Source organism: Brassica oleracea, chromosome C2 (assembly GCF_000695525.1).
Source record: "Brassica oleracea var. oleracea cultivar TO1000 chromosome C2, BOL, whole genome shotgun sequence".
NCBI classification, from domain to species: Eukaryota; Viridiplantae; Streptophyta; class Magnoliopsida; order Brassicales; family Brassicaceae; genus Brassica; species Brassica oleracea.
In genome coordinates, this window is record NC_027749.1 from 12,501,670 (window position 1) to 12,510,359 (window position 8,690).

Below are 8,690 nucleotides of genomic sequence, written 5' to 3' on the forward strand. Positions count from 1 at the left end.
TTAAATATAAAAGTGAATATTCTCAAATATTTTGTTTCCATATTTTTAGGAACTGATTTCTTATCCGTAGAATACAACTAATATGTAGAAATCAGTTTCTACAGTTTTTTAGAATTATAGTAATGTTTAGAATTTGATTTCTACATGTTTTAGATTTATAGTAAATCTGTAGAAGTCGGTTTCTACATGTTTTAGAATTAGATTAATGTGTAGATTTTGATTTCTAAGAATTTTAGAATGGTAGGTTAAGCGCGGAATGTGTATTCTACATATTTGTAGAATACTCCTATTTACGTAGATCACGTATTCTAAACATTGTAGATTCAATGAAAAAAATAGATTTCGTTTTCTACTTCGTAGAATGTCATTTCTACTTTTTTTAGAACATAATCTGAAATTTATAATTTTAACTTTTTTATAACTGGAAAATATACCATTAAGTTCATATAGGTATACAAATGTTACTATTTTTCTAAATTTTTTTTGTTTGTAAAACTATTTATTAAAATTATTTTCATAAATATTAAAGGGTATTATAAGAAAATATGACACAAAATATAAATTAGTTTAAAGGGACATAGTTACTATTTTTTTCTCTAAAAAACAATTTTCCCAAAAAAATATTGAAAAGAGGAAATCGAATCCTTTTGCTAATTTCTCCATAACTTTTTGACCAATTTGCTTACAATATATTAAAGTCAAATACGAAAAATATCTCAGTTAATGCTCTCAACTCAGACTCAAAAGCCACAACAAAAACACCAGAGTGATATTCTCTATTATAAAAAGAAAAAAAAGATAAAAATAGCACTAAATCAAGTTTTTGTTCTCAAACTAGTATTCAAGGTCAAAAGTCACAAAAATAGCACTTAATGTTTTATCAAAAGTCACAAAAATAGCACTTAATGTTTTATCAAAAGTCACAAACTTATGGTTTAGAGTCAAAGGGTGGAGTTTAAGATTTAGGGTTTAGGGTTTAGAGTTTAGGGTTTAGGATTTAGATTTTAGGGTTTAGGGTTTAGGGTTTAGAGTTTAGGGTTTAGGATTTAGATTTTAGGGTTTAGGGTTTAGGGTTTAGAGTTTAGGGTTTAGGATTTAGATTTTAGGGTTTAGGGTTTAGGGTTTAGAGTTTAGGGTTTAGGATTTAGATTTTAGGGTTTAGGGTTTAGGGTTTAGAGTTTAGGGTTTAGGATTTAGATTTTAGGGTTTAGGGTTTAGGGTTTAGAGTTTAGGGTTTAGGATTTAGATTTTAGGGTTTAGGGTTTAGGGTTTAGAGTTTAGGGTTTAGGATTTAGATTTTAGGGTTTAGGGTTTAGGGTTTAGAGTTTAGGGTTTAGGATTTAGATTTTAGGGTTTAGGGTTTAGGGTTTAGAGTTTAGGGTTTAGGATTTAGATTTTAGGGTTTAGGGTTTAGGGTTTAGAGTTTAGGGTTTAGGATTTAGATTTTAGGGTTTAGGGTTTAGGGTTTAGAGTTTAGGGTTTAGAGTTTAGAGTTGAGAAATGAGGTTTTGGGGATAAAATTTCAAATTTTGAAAAATAAAAAAATTAAAATTTTCAAAAGATAAACTTAAAAATGTGCTATTTTGGTCATTTTAGTTTTTGAGTGCTAGTTTTGTGATATAAACTTAGAAAGATGCTATTTTGGAGATTTGAACTTATGAAAACACTAAAGCATAGTCCCCATCCCTGCTCTAATCAAAGCCTGAAAGGTTTCTTGCTTCTTATAAGATTAAATCTGTAATTTTTAAATATTCATCTTCTGTAATTAGCCGTTTCTTCGGTTTTCTCAGTAACCGATACTCTAGAGCCATCTCTTCTTCATCTTCAGCTGTTTGGATGGTTTGTCTCTGCTTTCCTGTTAACTTTAGTAGCATAAGCATTTTTCGACCTTTTCTTGCCTTTCCCTCTTTTCTCTTATTCTTCCCGTTTCTCTCTCCTTTCTTGCAAGTCTTGCTGTCTTTGTTTCTCCCGAGATTTGTCCCTGCGTTTATTCAAATTTTTTTTTTTCTGTTTTAGAGAAATGCTTACTCATCAGGTATATGGAAAGTTGGAAACTCACTTCAACAAATGTATTGAGTTTTAGCTTTCTCTGTAGCACTATGAAAACTAAGAGAAGATGGATATAGTGGGCATGAACATTGACAAAACAATAGAACAACAAGTTCCAAAAGGCGAAAGACTTACTTAAATTTAATGTCCTGAAACTTGATGGCTCCAACAGGTGTAAAACCGTCACTGTAAAGTCTATGTTGTTTAACTTCAGAGATTGAAGGAAGATGCAAGAGGCCATATCCCATGGCTAACTTTCCGACTTCAAGCTCTCTCCATATGAAAATGTGAGAGCACTCATGCTTCTTATAAGCTCGGATAAAGGAGACAAATGCCTTTTTTCCCTTCTCCCACACTGCCTGGTCCTCCATGGCAGCTGAGCGTATCTGAATACATTATAGCAAATACTAAACCACCCTGTCACAGAGAGAGAGAGAGAGAGAGAGAGAGGTATGGAGGTTTTCCTTACAATCGGGATGACATCAGAAGAATTCTCAGAGCATTTTCTCTTTTGAAGGGGGACCTTTCTTAAGCGCATAAACTCTACGTAGTCTTTCTCCTAGACATTAATAAAGTGAAATTATCAGCTTTTCTTGCCCTGATTATGTAAGTATGGAGAAGAGAGTGTATAAAGCTAAACCTTGGGCAGTAAAAACACAATGACCTCCCCTGTCTTCCAAATCTAGCAGTTCTGCCAACCCTATGGATGAATACTTTTGGGTCTTGTGGGGGATCATACTGAACTACCTAATCGATGCCTGGAATATCAAGTCCACGTGCAGCGACATCTGTGCACACAAGAACACCGCTTGTTGCCTCTGTAAACAAAGCTAATGCCTTTTGTCTAGCATTCTGATGTGTAAACGTATAATTTCATCAGAACAAACAGGCAACGAGATGATATGGAATATTTAAAATATATATCAAGGTAGCTTACCTGCTTCATCTTCCCATGTATTATGTATAGGAATTAACGATATGGACTTCAGGATAGGAATTTTTGAAAGTACGAATCCCCAGTAAATAACAGAAGCACAGGTTATGAAGTATCTGCAGAGATATACGTGCTTAATATACTATCTGTAAAGATGTTTAATTTTATGAGAGATGTTTTAAACTCACACAATAAGCTTTTTTATTTTTGTTCTCAATCTGTAGATCCACTAGTTTGTGATGATTTGTTATCTGCTTCGCATACCAAATACTGCATAATAGACAAAAACAAATAAGCTGGTAAAATAGAATATTGGAACCTAAAATTTTTTTTTTCTTCACCAAAAGAACCATAAAGAGGAAAATGACAAAACAATAATTTGCGTATTTATGTATTTGACCTTACAATACCTCAAGATGCAGACCAGAAGGCGTTTTCGAGTGGGTGAATTGATGGGAAGATGATTCGGACGCTCGAACTTCAACTCTGACAGGGTTCCTAAGCCCAGCTCTTCAACAGCTTCTGTCTGTGTAGCTGAAAAGAGGCCAGTCCTCCGTTACTTTGGCAAGCGGGATATATTGTAATTCATCTGCTTCTGGAACCCCATATCCAAAAGTCTATCTGCCTCGTCTAAAATAAGAATCTCAACATGTCGGAAATCCAGAATGTCCATCCGTTGCATTATATCTGAAAGCCTTCCAGGCGTGCCGATCAAGAGATTGCCTCCTCCTTCTTCGATAGTCTTCATGTCAGCTTTGACTTTTCGCCCTCCAACAAGCAGGACAGCGTTCACATTTGGCAAAGTCGAAACGAATGGCTGCGTCACTTTGAATATTTGCGCTGATAGCTCTCTTGTAGGCGATATTATTACTCCCATAACCTGGTGAGGCTTGGGAGTATATGACGTGGATCTACGCATGATTTCAACCAGCGAGACGACGAAAGCTAGGGTTTTCCCAGAACCGGTGGCCGCGTCGACGGCAACATCCTTGTAACTGCAGAGTAAAGGGATCGTCGCGACCTGAACCGGAGTGCAGAACTCGAAACCGGAGCCAAGCGCCTTGATGATATCGTCAGATATCGGAGGTTTGAGGTCGGCGAAACGCGTCCCCGTTAACGCTCTCTTAGTATCCATGACGACGACCAGCGCAGTTTAGCGTGCCTCACACTCCATCTTTTAGGTTATCAACTGGCTTTTTTTTTTTTTTTTTTTTTTAAGCGCCGGCGCAAAGCGCACCGTATTGATCGATTCGGTTTGGTTTTGTGTTGGATTTTGCAACCCGAAATTAATTACTGATCCCGCTGACCAATCTGGCCTCTGAAACCTACTAAAGGAATAGATTATATGCATCAAATCCTGTTACGTTGGATTCGTAGAAAAAGAATAAAGAATCAGATAAAACAGTAGAAAAGAGGGAAATAATCGAGAGTGAAATCTTTTAAAAACTAAATCCATAATTAGTGAATCGAAGGAAAAACTCGTCAAGCCACGATTTTGTATTGGTTTATTAAGTTGATGGTCTTCAATATGTTTGGAGCTAAAATACATAAAAGTGCTAAAGTGAACTCAAATTATGTGATATCGGGGTGATTGGTAGTTGCTAGTGCTGTTCACAACCCTATTTATTTCTACGGCACCAAATTCAAAGCAATCAAGCTTTAAATTTTTTTTTGAAGCCACAGCTCTTAAATAAATAACCTACAGCTGTACAAGTGATCTGCAGAACCAAATATCCAAAGCAATTTTTTAGTGCTTTCCATAAAATTTTACAACACTAAAATCTAAAGCCACAACAAAAAATCTACAGATTTTTTTCTACAGCAAAATTTTTAAAGCTACAGCCATTACCAATCGGACTCGATATTCATTGGTTTTCTTCAAATATATAGAGATAGTGTTATTCAAGAAGGCGAGGTGTCACTTTGTGGTAGCTAGAATTTCTGATATTTCATTACTATTCTGAAAAAATATATTTTTAACAGTTGTACTTGTGTAGAAAAGAACACAAGAAATCCATTCAACCAAAAAGAACTCAAGAAAAAAATAACGTTTATTAAATGAGGTTTAATAATTCTCTGCGTTCTCAGATCTCAAATTTTGTAAAATTACTTATTGAACAAAAAATACAGTTAGTACTCAGTTTCAGATTAACACAATATTAGTATTCTTTTTATATCCCTCAATCTACTTTGAAACTTACTTGTTTGTTTCTCTGTTTAGTAGGCATTGCTGATTTTCTTCCTTAAAATGAGCAACAATCTTTGTACCAAGATTTGTGATTAAGCTATCAGCTTATTGTTTCCCATAGAGATAAGTTACAAAAAAAAACGGCACCAGACTAGCTAACTTTCTCCTAGGGCCCAGACTGAAGATTGTCCACGGGTGTTTAGATTTGTCACGTGTGACAACTGTGAATACGAACTACACGCGGTTTCGTAAGATGATCATCATGTCACACATTTCTCTCTTCTAAACTAAGGATTGACTCTATTCAATATTCACGGGATCGTATAAGTATTAAGTGGACTCACTTGAAGCCCGTAAAAATGATCGGTCTTTTTTCACTGTATTCAAACATGTGTACCGTTCTAGAGTTTAAACTGAAACAAGACAAACGAGTTACTGTACACAGGCTCTCAATTTTAAGTTCAATGAGCAGACATTCTTGTAAGATCTGTTCTTTGAATTCATTTTTCTCGAAGTTGTCTCGTCGACGTTAAAAATTTTGATTGCTTTTTTACCCGTTAGTTAGTTCCAAGAAAACGTTCATTTACTCTGACAACTTTATAATGATTACTTCCTTTGCAGCCGTGGAGAGCAAGATAGGTAATTATTGTTTGTAAACTGCTGGGAGAAGTAAACGCAATTTAATTTCTCGATTTGTTGACATTTGAGATTCTGCATTGGAGACATTTTTGTCTTAGGATTTTTTTTGGTTATTTTTTTTATATTTTGGAGTGCTTTCACATATTTTTAGTAGTTTCTTACATCAAAAATTTATTATATTATTTAAACTCGTATAAAAAACTAGACCGAAATAGAACAATCAACAAAAATCAACTTTCTATAAAAATTACGTGATCTTAGCTAGTGGAACCACCATCTTGTTTTTCTCTCGAGGATAATAGACAATCTTGAAATCTTTCTTTAAAACAACTAAATCCTTCAATTATGTTGAGAAGCTTAACAATGATGTCGGATATTGAATTACCAAAATGAGGTCGTTGTAATCCATTCCAAAATGCTGACATATTGAATATTGTAACATACATGCCATAGCCCACGAGAGTGCTTCAAGTTCTGTATGAAGTGATGAGACACACATTCTTTGATTCTTTATCCCCCAAAGTTGATCATGTCCAGAAGAATCTTTCCAAGCCCATCAATTTCCACTAAAATGTGATTCAAAGTCCATGATCCATCAATCAAGAAAATATTCTGCAACCATACGACTAGAGCAGTTATTGGATGATGTAAGGATTGGACCTCCACAATTGCTTGTGCATTTGCTTCAAACCATGTATGACATTCACCCTATGTATGTCTTACTAATCCTAGGGGATCTCTTGTGATCTCCCTAAATCATTTATTGTTTCTGGCTTTCCATAAATACCATATTATCCATGGATACAACAATGGGTCTTCAAAATCATTTTATGTCAGAAAAGATAATCCAAATTAGTGTAAGCAATGTAAATCGGAAAAAACGATGGGCAAGATGATGTAAATGACAATTTTCAAGTTTGTAAATCTAGTGGGCACTCAAAAATTGCATGGTTTATCCATTCATATAACTCCTCACATCGGGGACAGTGATTATCACATCACATGCGACGACATGCCATTTTACCGCTAGATGACCTATTATGATCTGCCATAAAATGTCATATCTTCTGAGGAGCATTAATCTTCCAAGAAAATGCTTGAAACATCTTAATGCTAGGCTCGGTTATGATTAGCTAAAATTCAGCATTTAGGATATTCCTAACCATCCAATATCCAGATTTTACGATATATTTCTCACTCTTTGTATAGCTCCAACATAACTTATCACCTCGAGTGGATTGGCTTACGGTCAGACTCCGAATTAGTGTTATATCTTTGGGGGCTTCAAGGTTCTCCAACATTTCCACATCCCACTCTTTAGGCTCTCCGTGAATAAAACCACTCACCATCATCCAGGGATGAACTACCGGAACACACGGTCTATCAGTCCTCGCCGGAACAGTTAGAACCCATGGATCTTCTCTGTATGATCCCTAATGCCAGTAATTGTCTTGCTGCCAATAAACGTTTCCAGACATAAGATGGGCTATCAATAGCACCTGATCGCAAAGGCAATCTAAGTCTGAAGTACTTCCCTTATAGTACCCTTGCAAGAAGAGAATTTTGAAATTGTTTCAGACGCCATAACTGTTTTGCTAGCAAAGCCAAATTAAAGTCATGGATCATACGGAAACCAAGACCACCTTTCTCTTTTTAATTACAAAGTTTCTCCCATTTCGCCCAATGCATCCTCTCTTAGATGGATTTGAGCTCCACCAGAATCTAGCAATGGCAATCACAATTTTTTTTTGAAAATATCCAATGAAAGCAGAAAGATGGACATAACATAGGTCAAAAGGGCTATGCAATGGATTTTACCAGGATTTCCTTCACTCCTCTCGAAAACCATCATGCAGACCATCCATTAACTCTATGTTGTAATCTATCTATTAAAAATGCAAAGATTTTACATTTAGATCCACTGATATCCTCCATAATTCCCAAGTAGGATCCCATCCCTCCTTCATTATCAATTCTCAAAGAGGTTTTGATTTTTTTGTTTATATTCGCAGGCTCTCTTACCAAAGAGTAGAGCAGACTTTTCAAAAGTAATATACTAGCCCGATATCTTTCCATAAATCCTAACATCTTTCATTACTTCATCAAATTCATGGGGCTCTGCCTTGTAGAAGAAAATTCTATCATCAACGAAAAAAGGTGGGACACAGGGGGCTAGCACGTGACATCCGCACCAGTTATCTCCTGTTGATTCTCCGCATGATTGATCGCCTAACCTATTATATTTTTTAAAACTAGTGAAATTAATTGTAAATTTTTAGGTACAAGAAACTTTAGCAATAAAGAATTTGATTTGTTTTGTCAAAATCTAAAATATCCGAACCCGACATGAAATAACTCAACCCGAACTAAAAATATCTGAACCCGACCCGATATGTAAGAATACCGAACGGGTTCTAGAAAAATAAAAATAAAACATTCCGAGTTTTTGGAAAAAAAAAACTACGGGTCTGGTACGTTCGGGAACACCTCGTTCGGGTACATCCTCTGCATCATCTCCATCATTTGCTGGTTCAGCCTCCGCTGTGCCTCATAGCCCGCCTGTTGAGCCGCCATCTGGGTCTCCAACAAAGATATGCGATCATCCTTTTCCTTCAACTGAGCCGTAAGTACTTCTGGATCAACAAAGGGCGGTGGTGCAGAAGAAAGAGGAACCAACCGGGTGCGACGACCTAAACCGACCAAACGTCCATTCTTCTTTGGAACCGACTGAAATAGAAAATAGCCAAATTTACAAATTTAAATCAAGAAATAAATGAATTGAACTTAAAAAAAAAAGAACTTACGGATTCAACGATTTCGTTGATTCGAAACCGGGACAAGTTGGTCGAAGCCGTCGAAGCGTCATCCTCGGTTTGAAGC

At 35.8% G+C, this 8,690-nt stretch overlaps 1 pseudogene; it reads right to left on the minus strand.

The window, feature by feature from the left end:
- Positions 1-1,685: 1,685 nt before the first annotated feature.
- LOC106323479 lies at positions 1,686-4,118 on the minus strand (annotated as a pseudogene).
- Between the last annotated feature and the right edge of the window lie 4,572 nt (positions 4,119-8,690).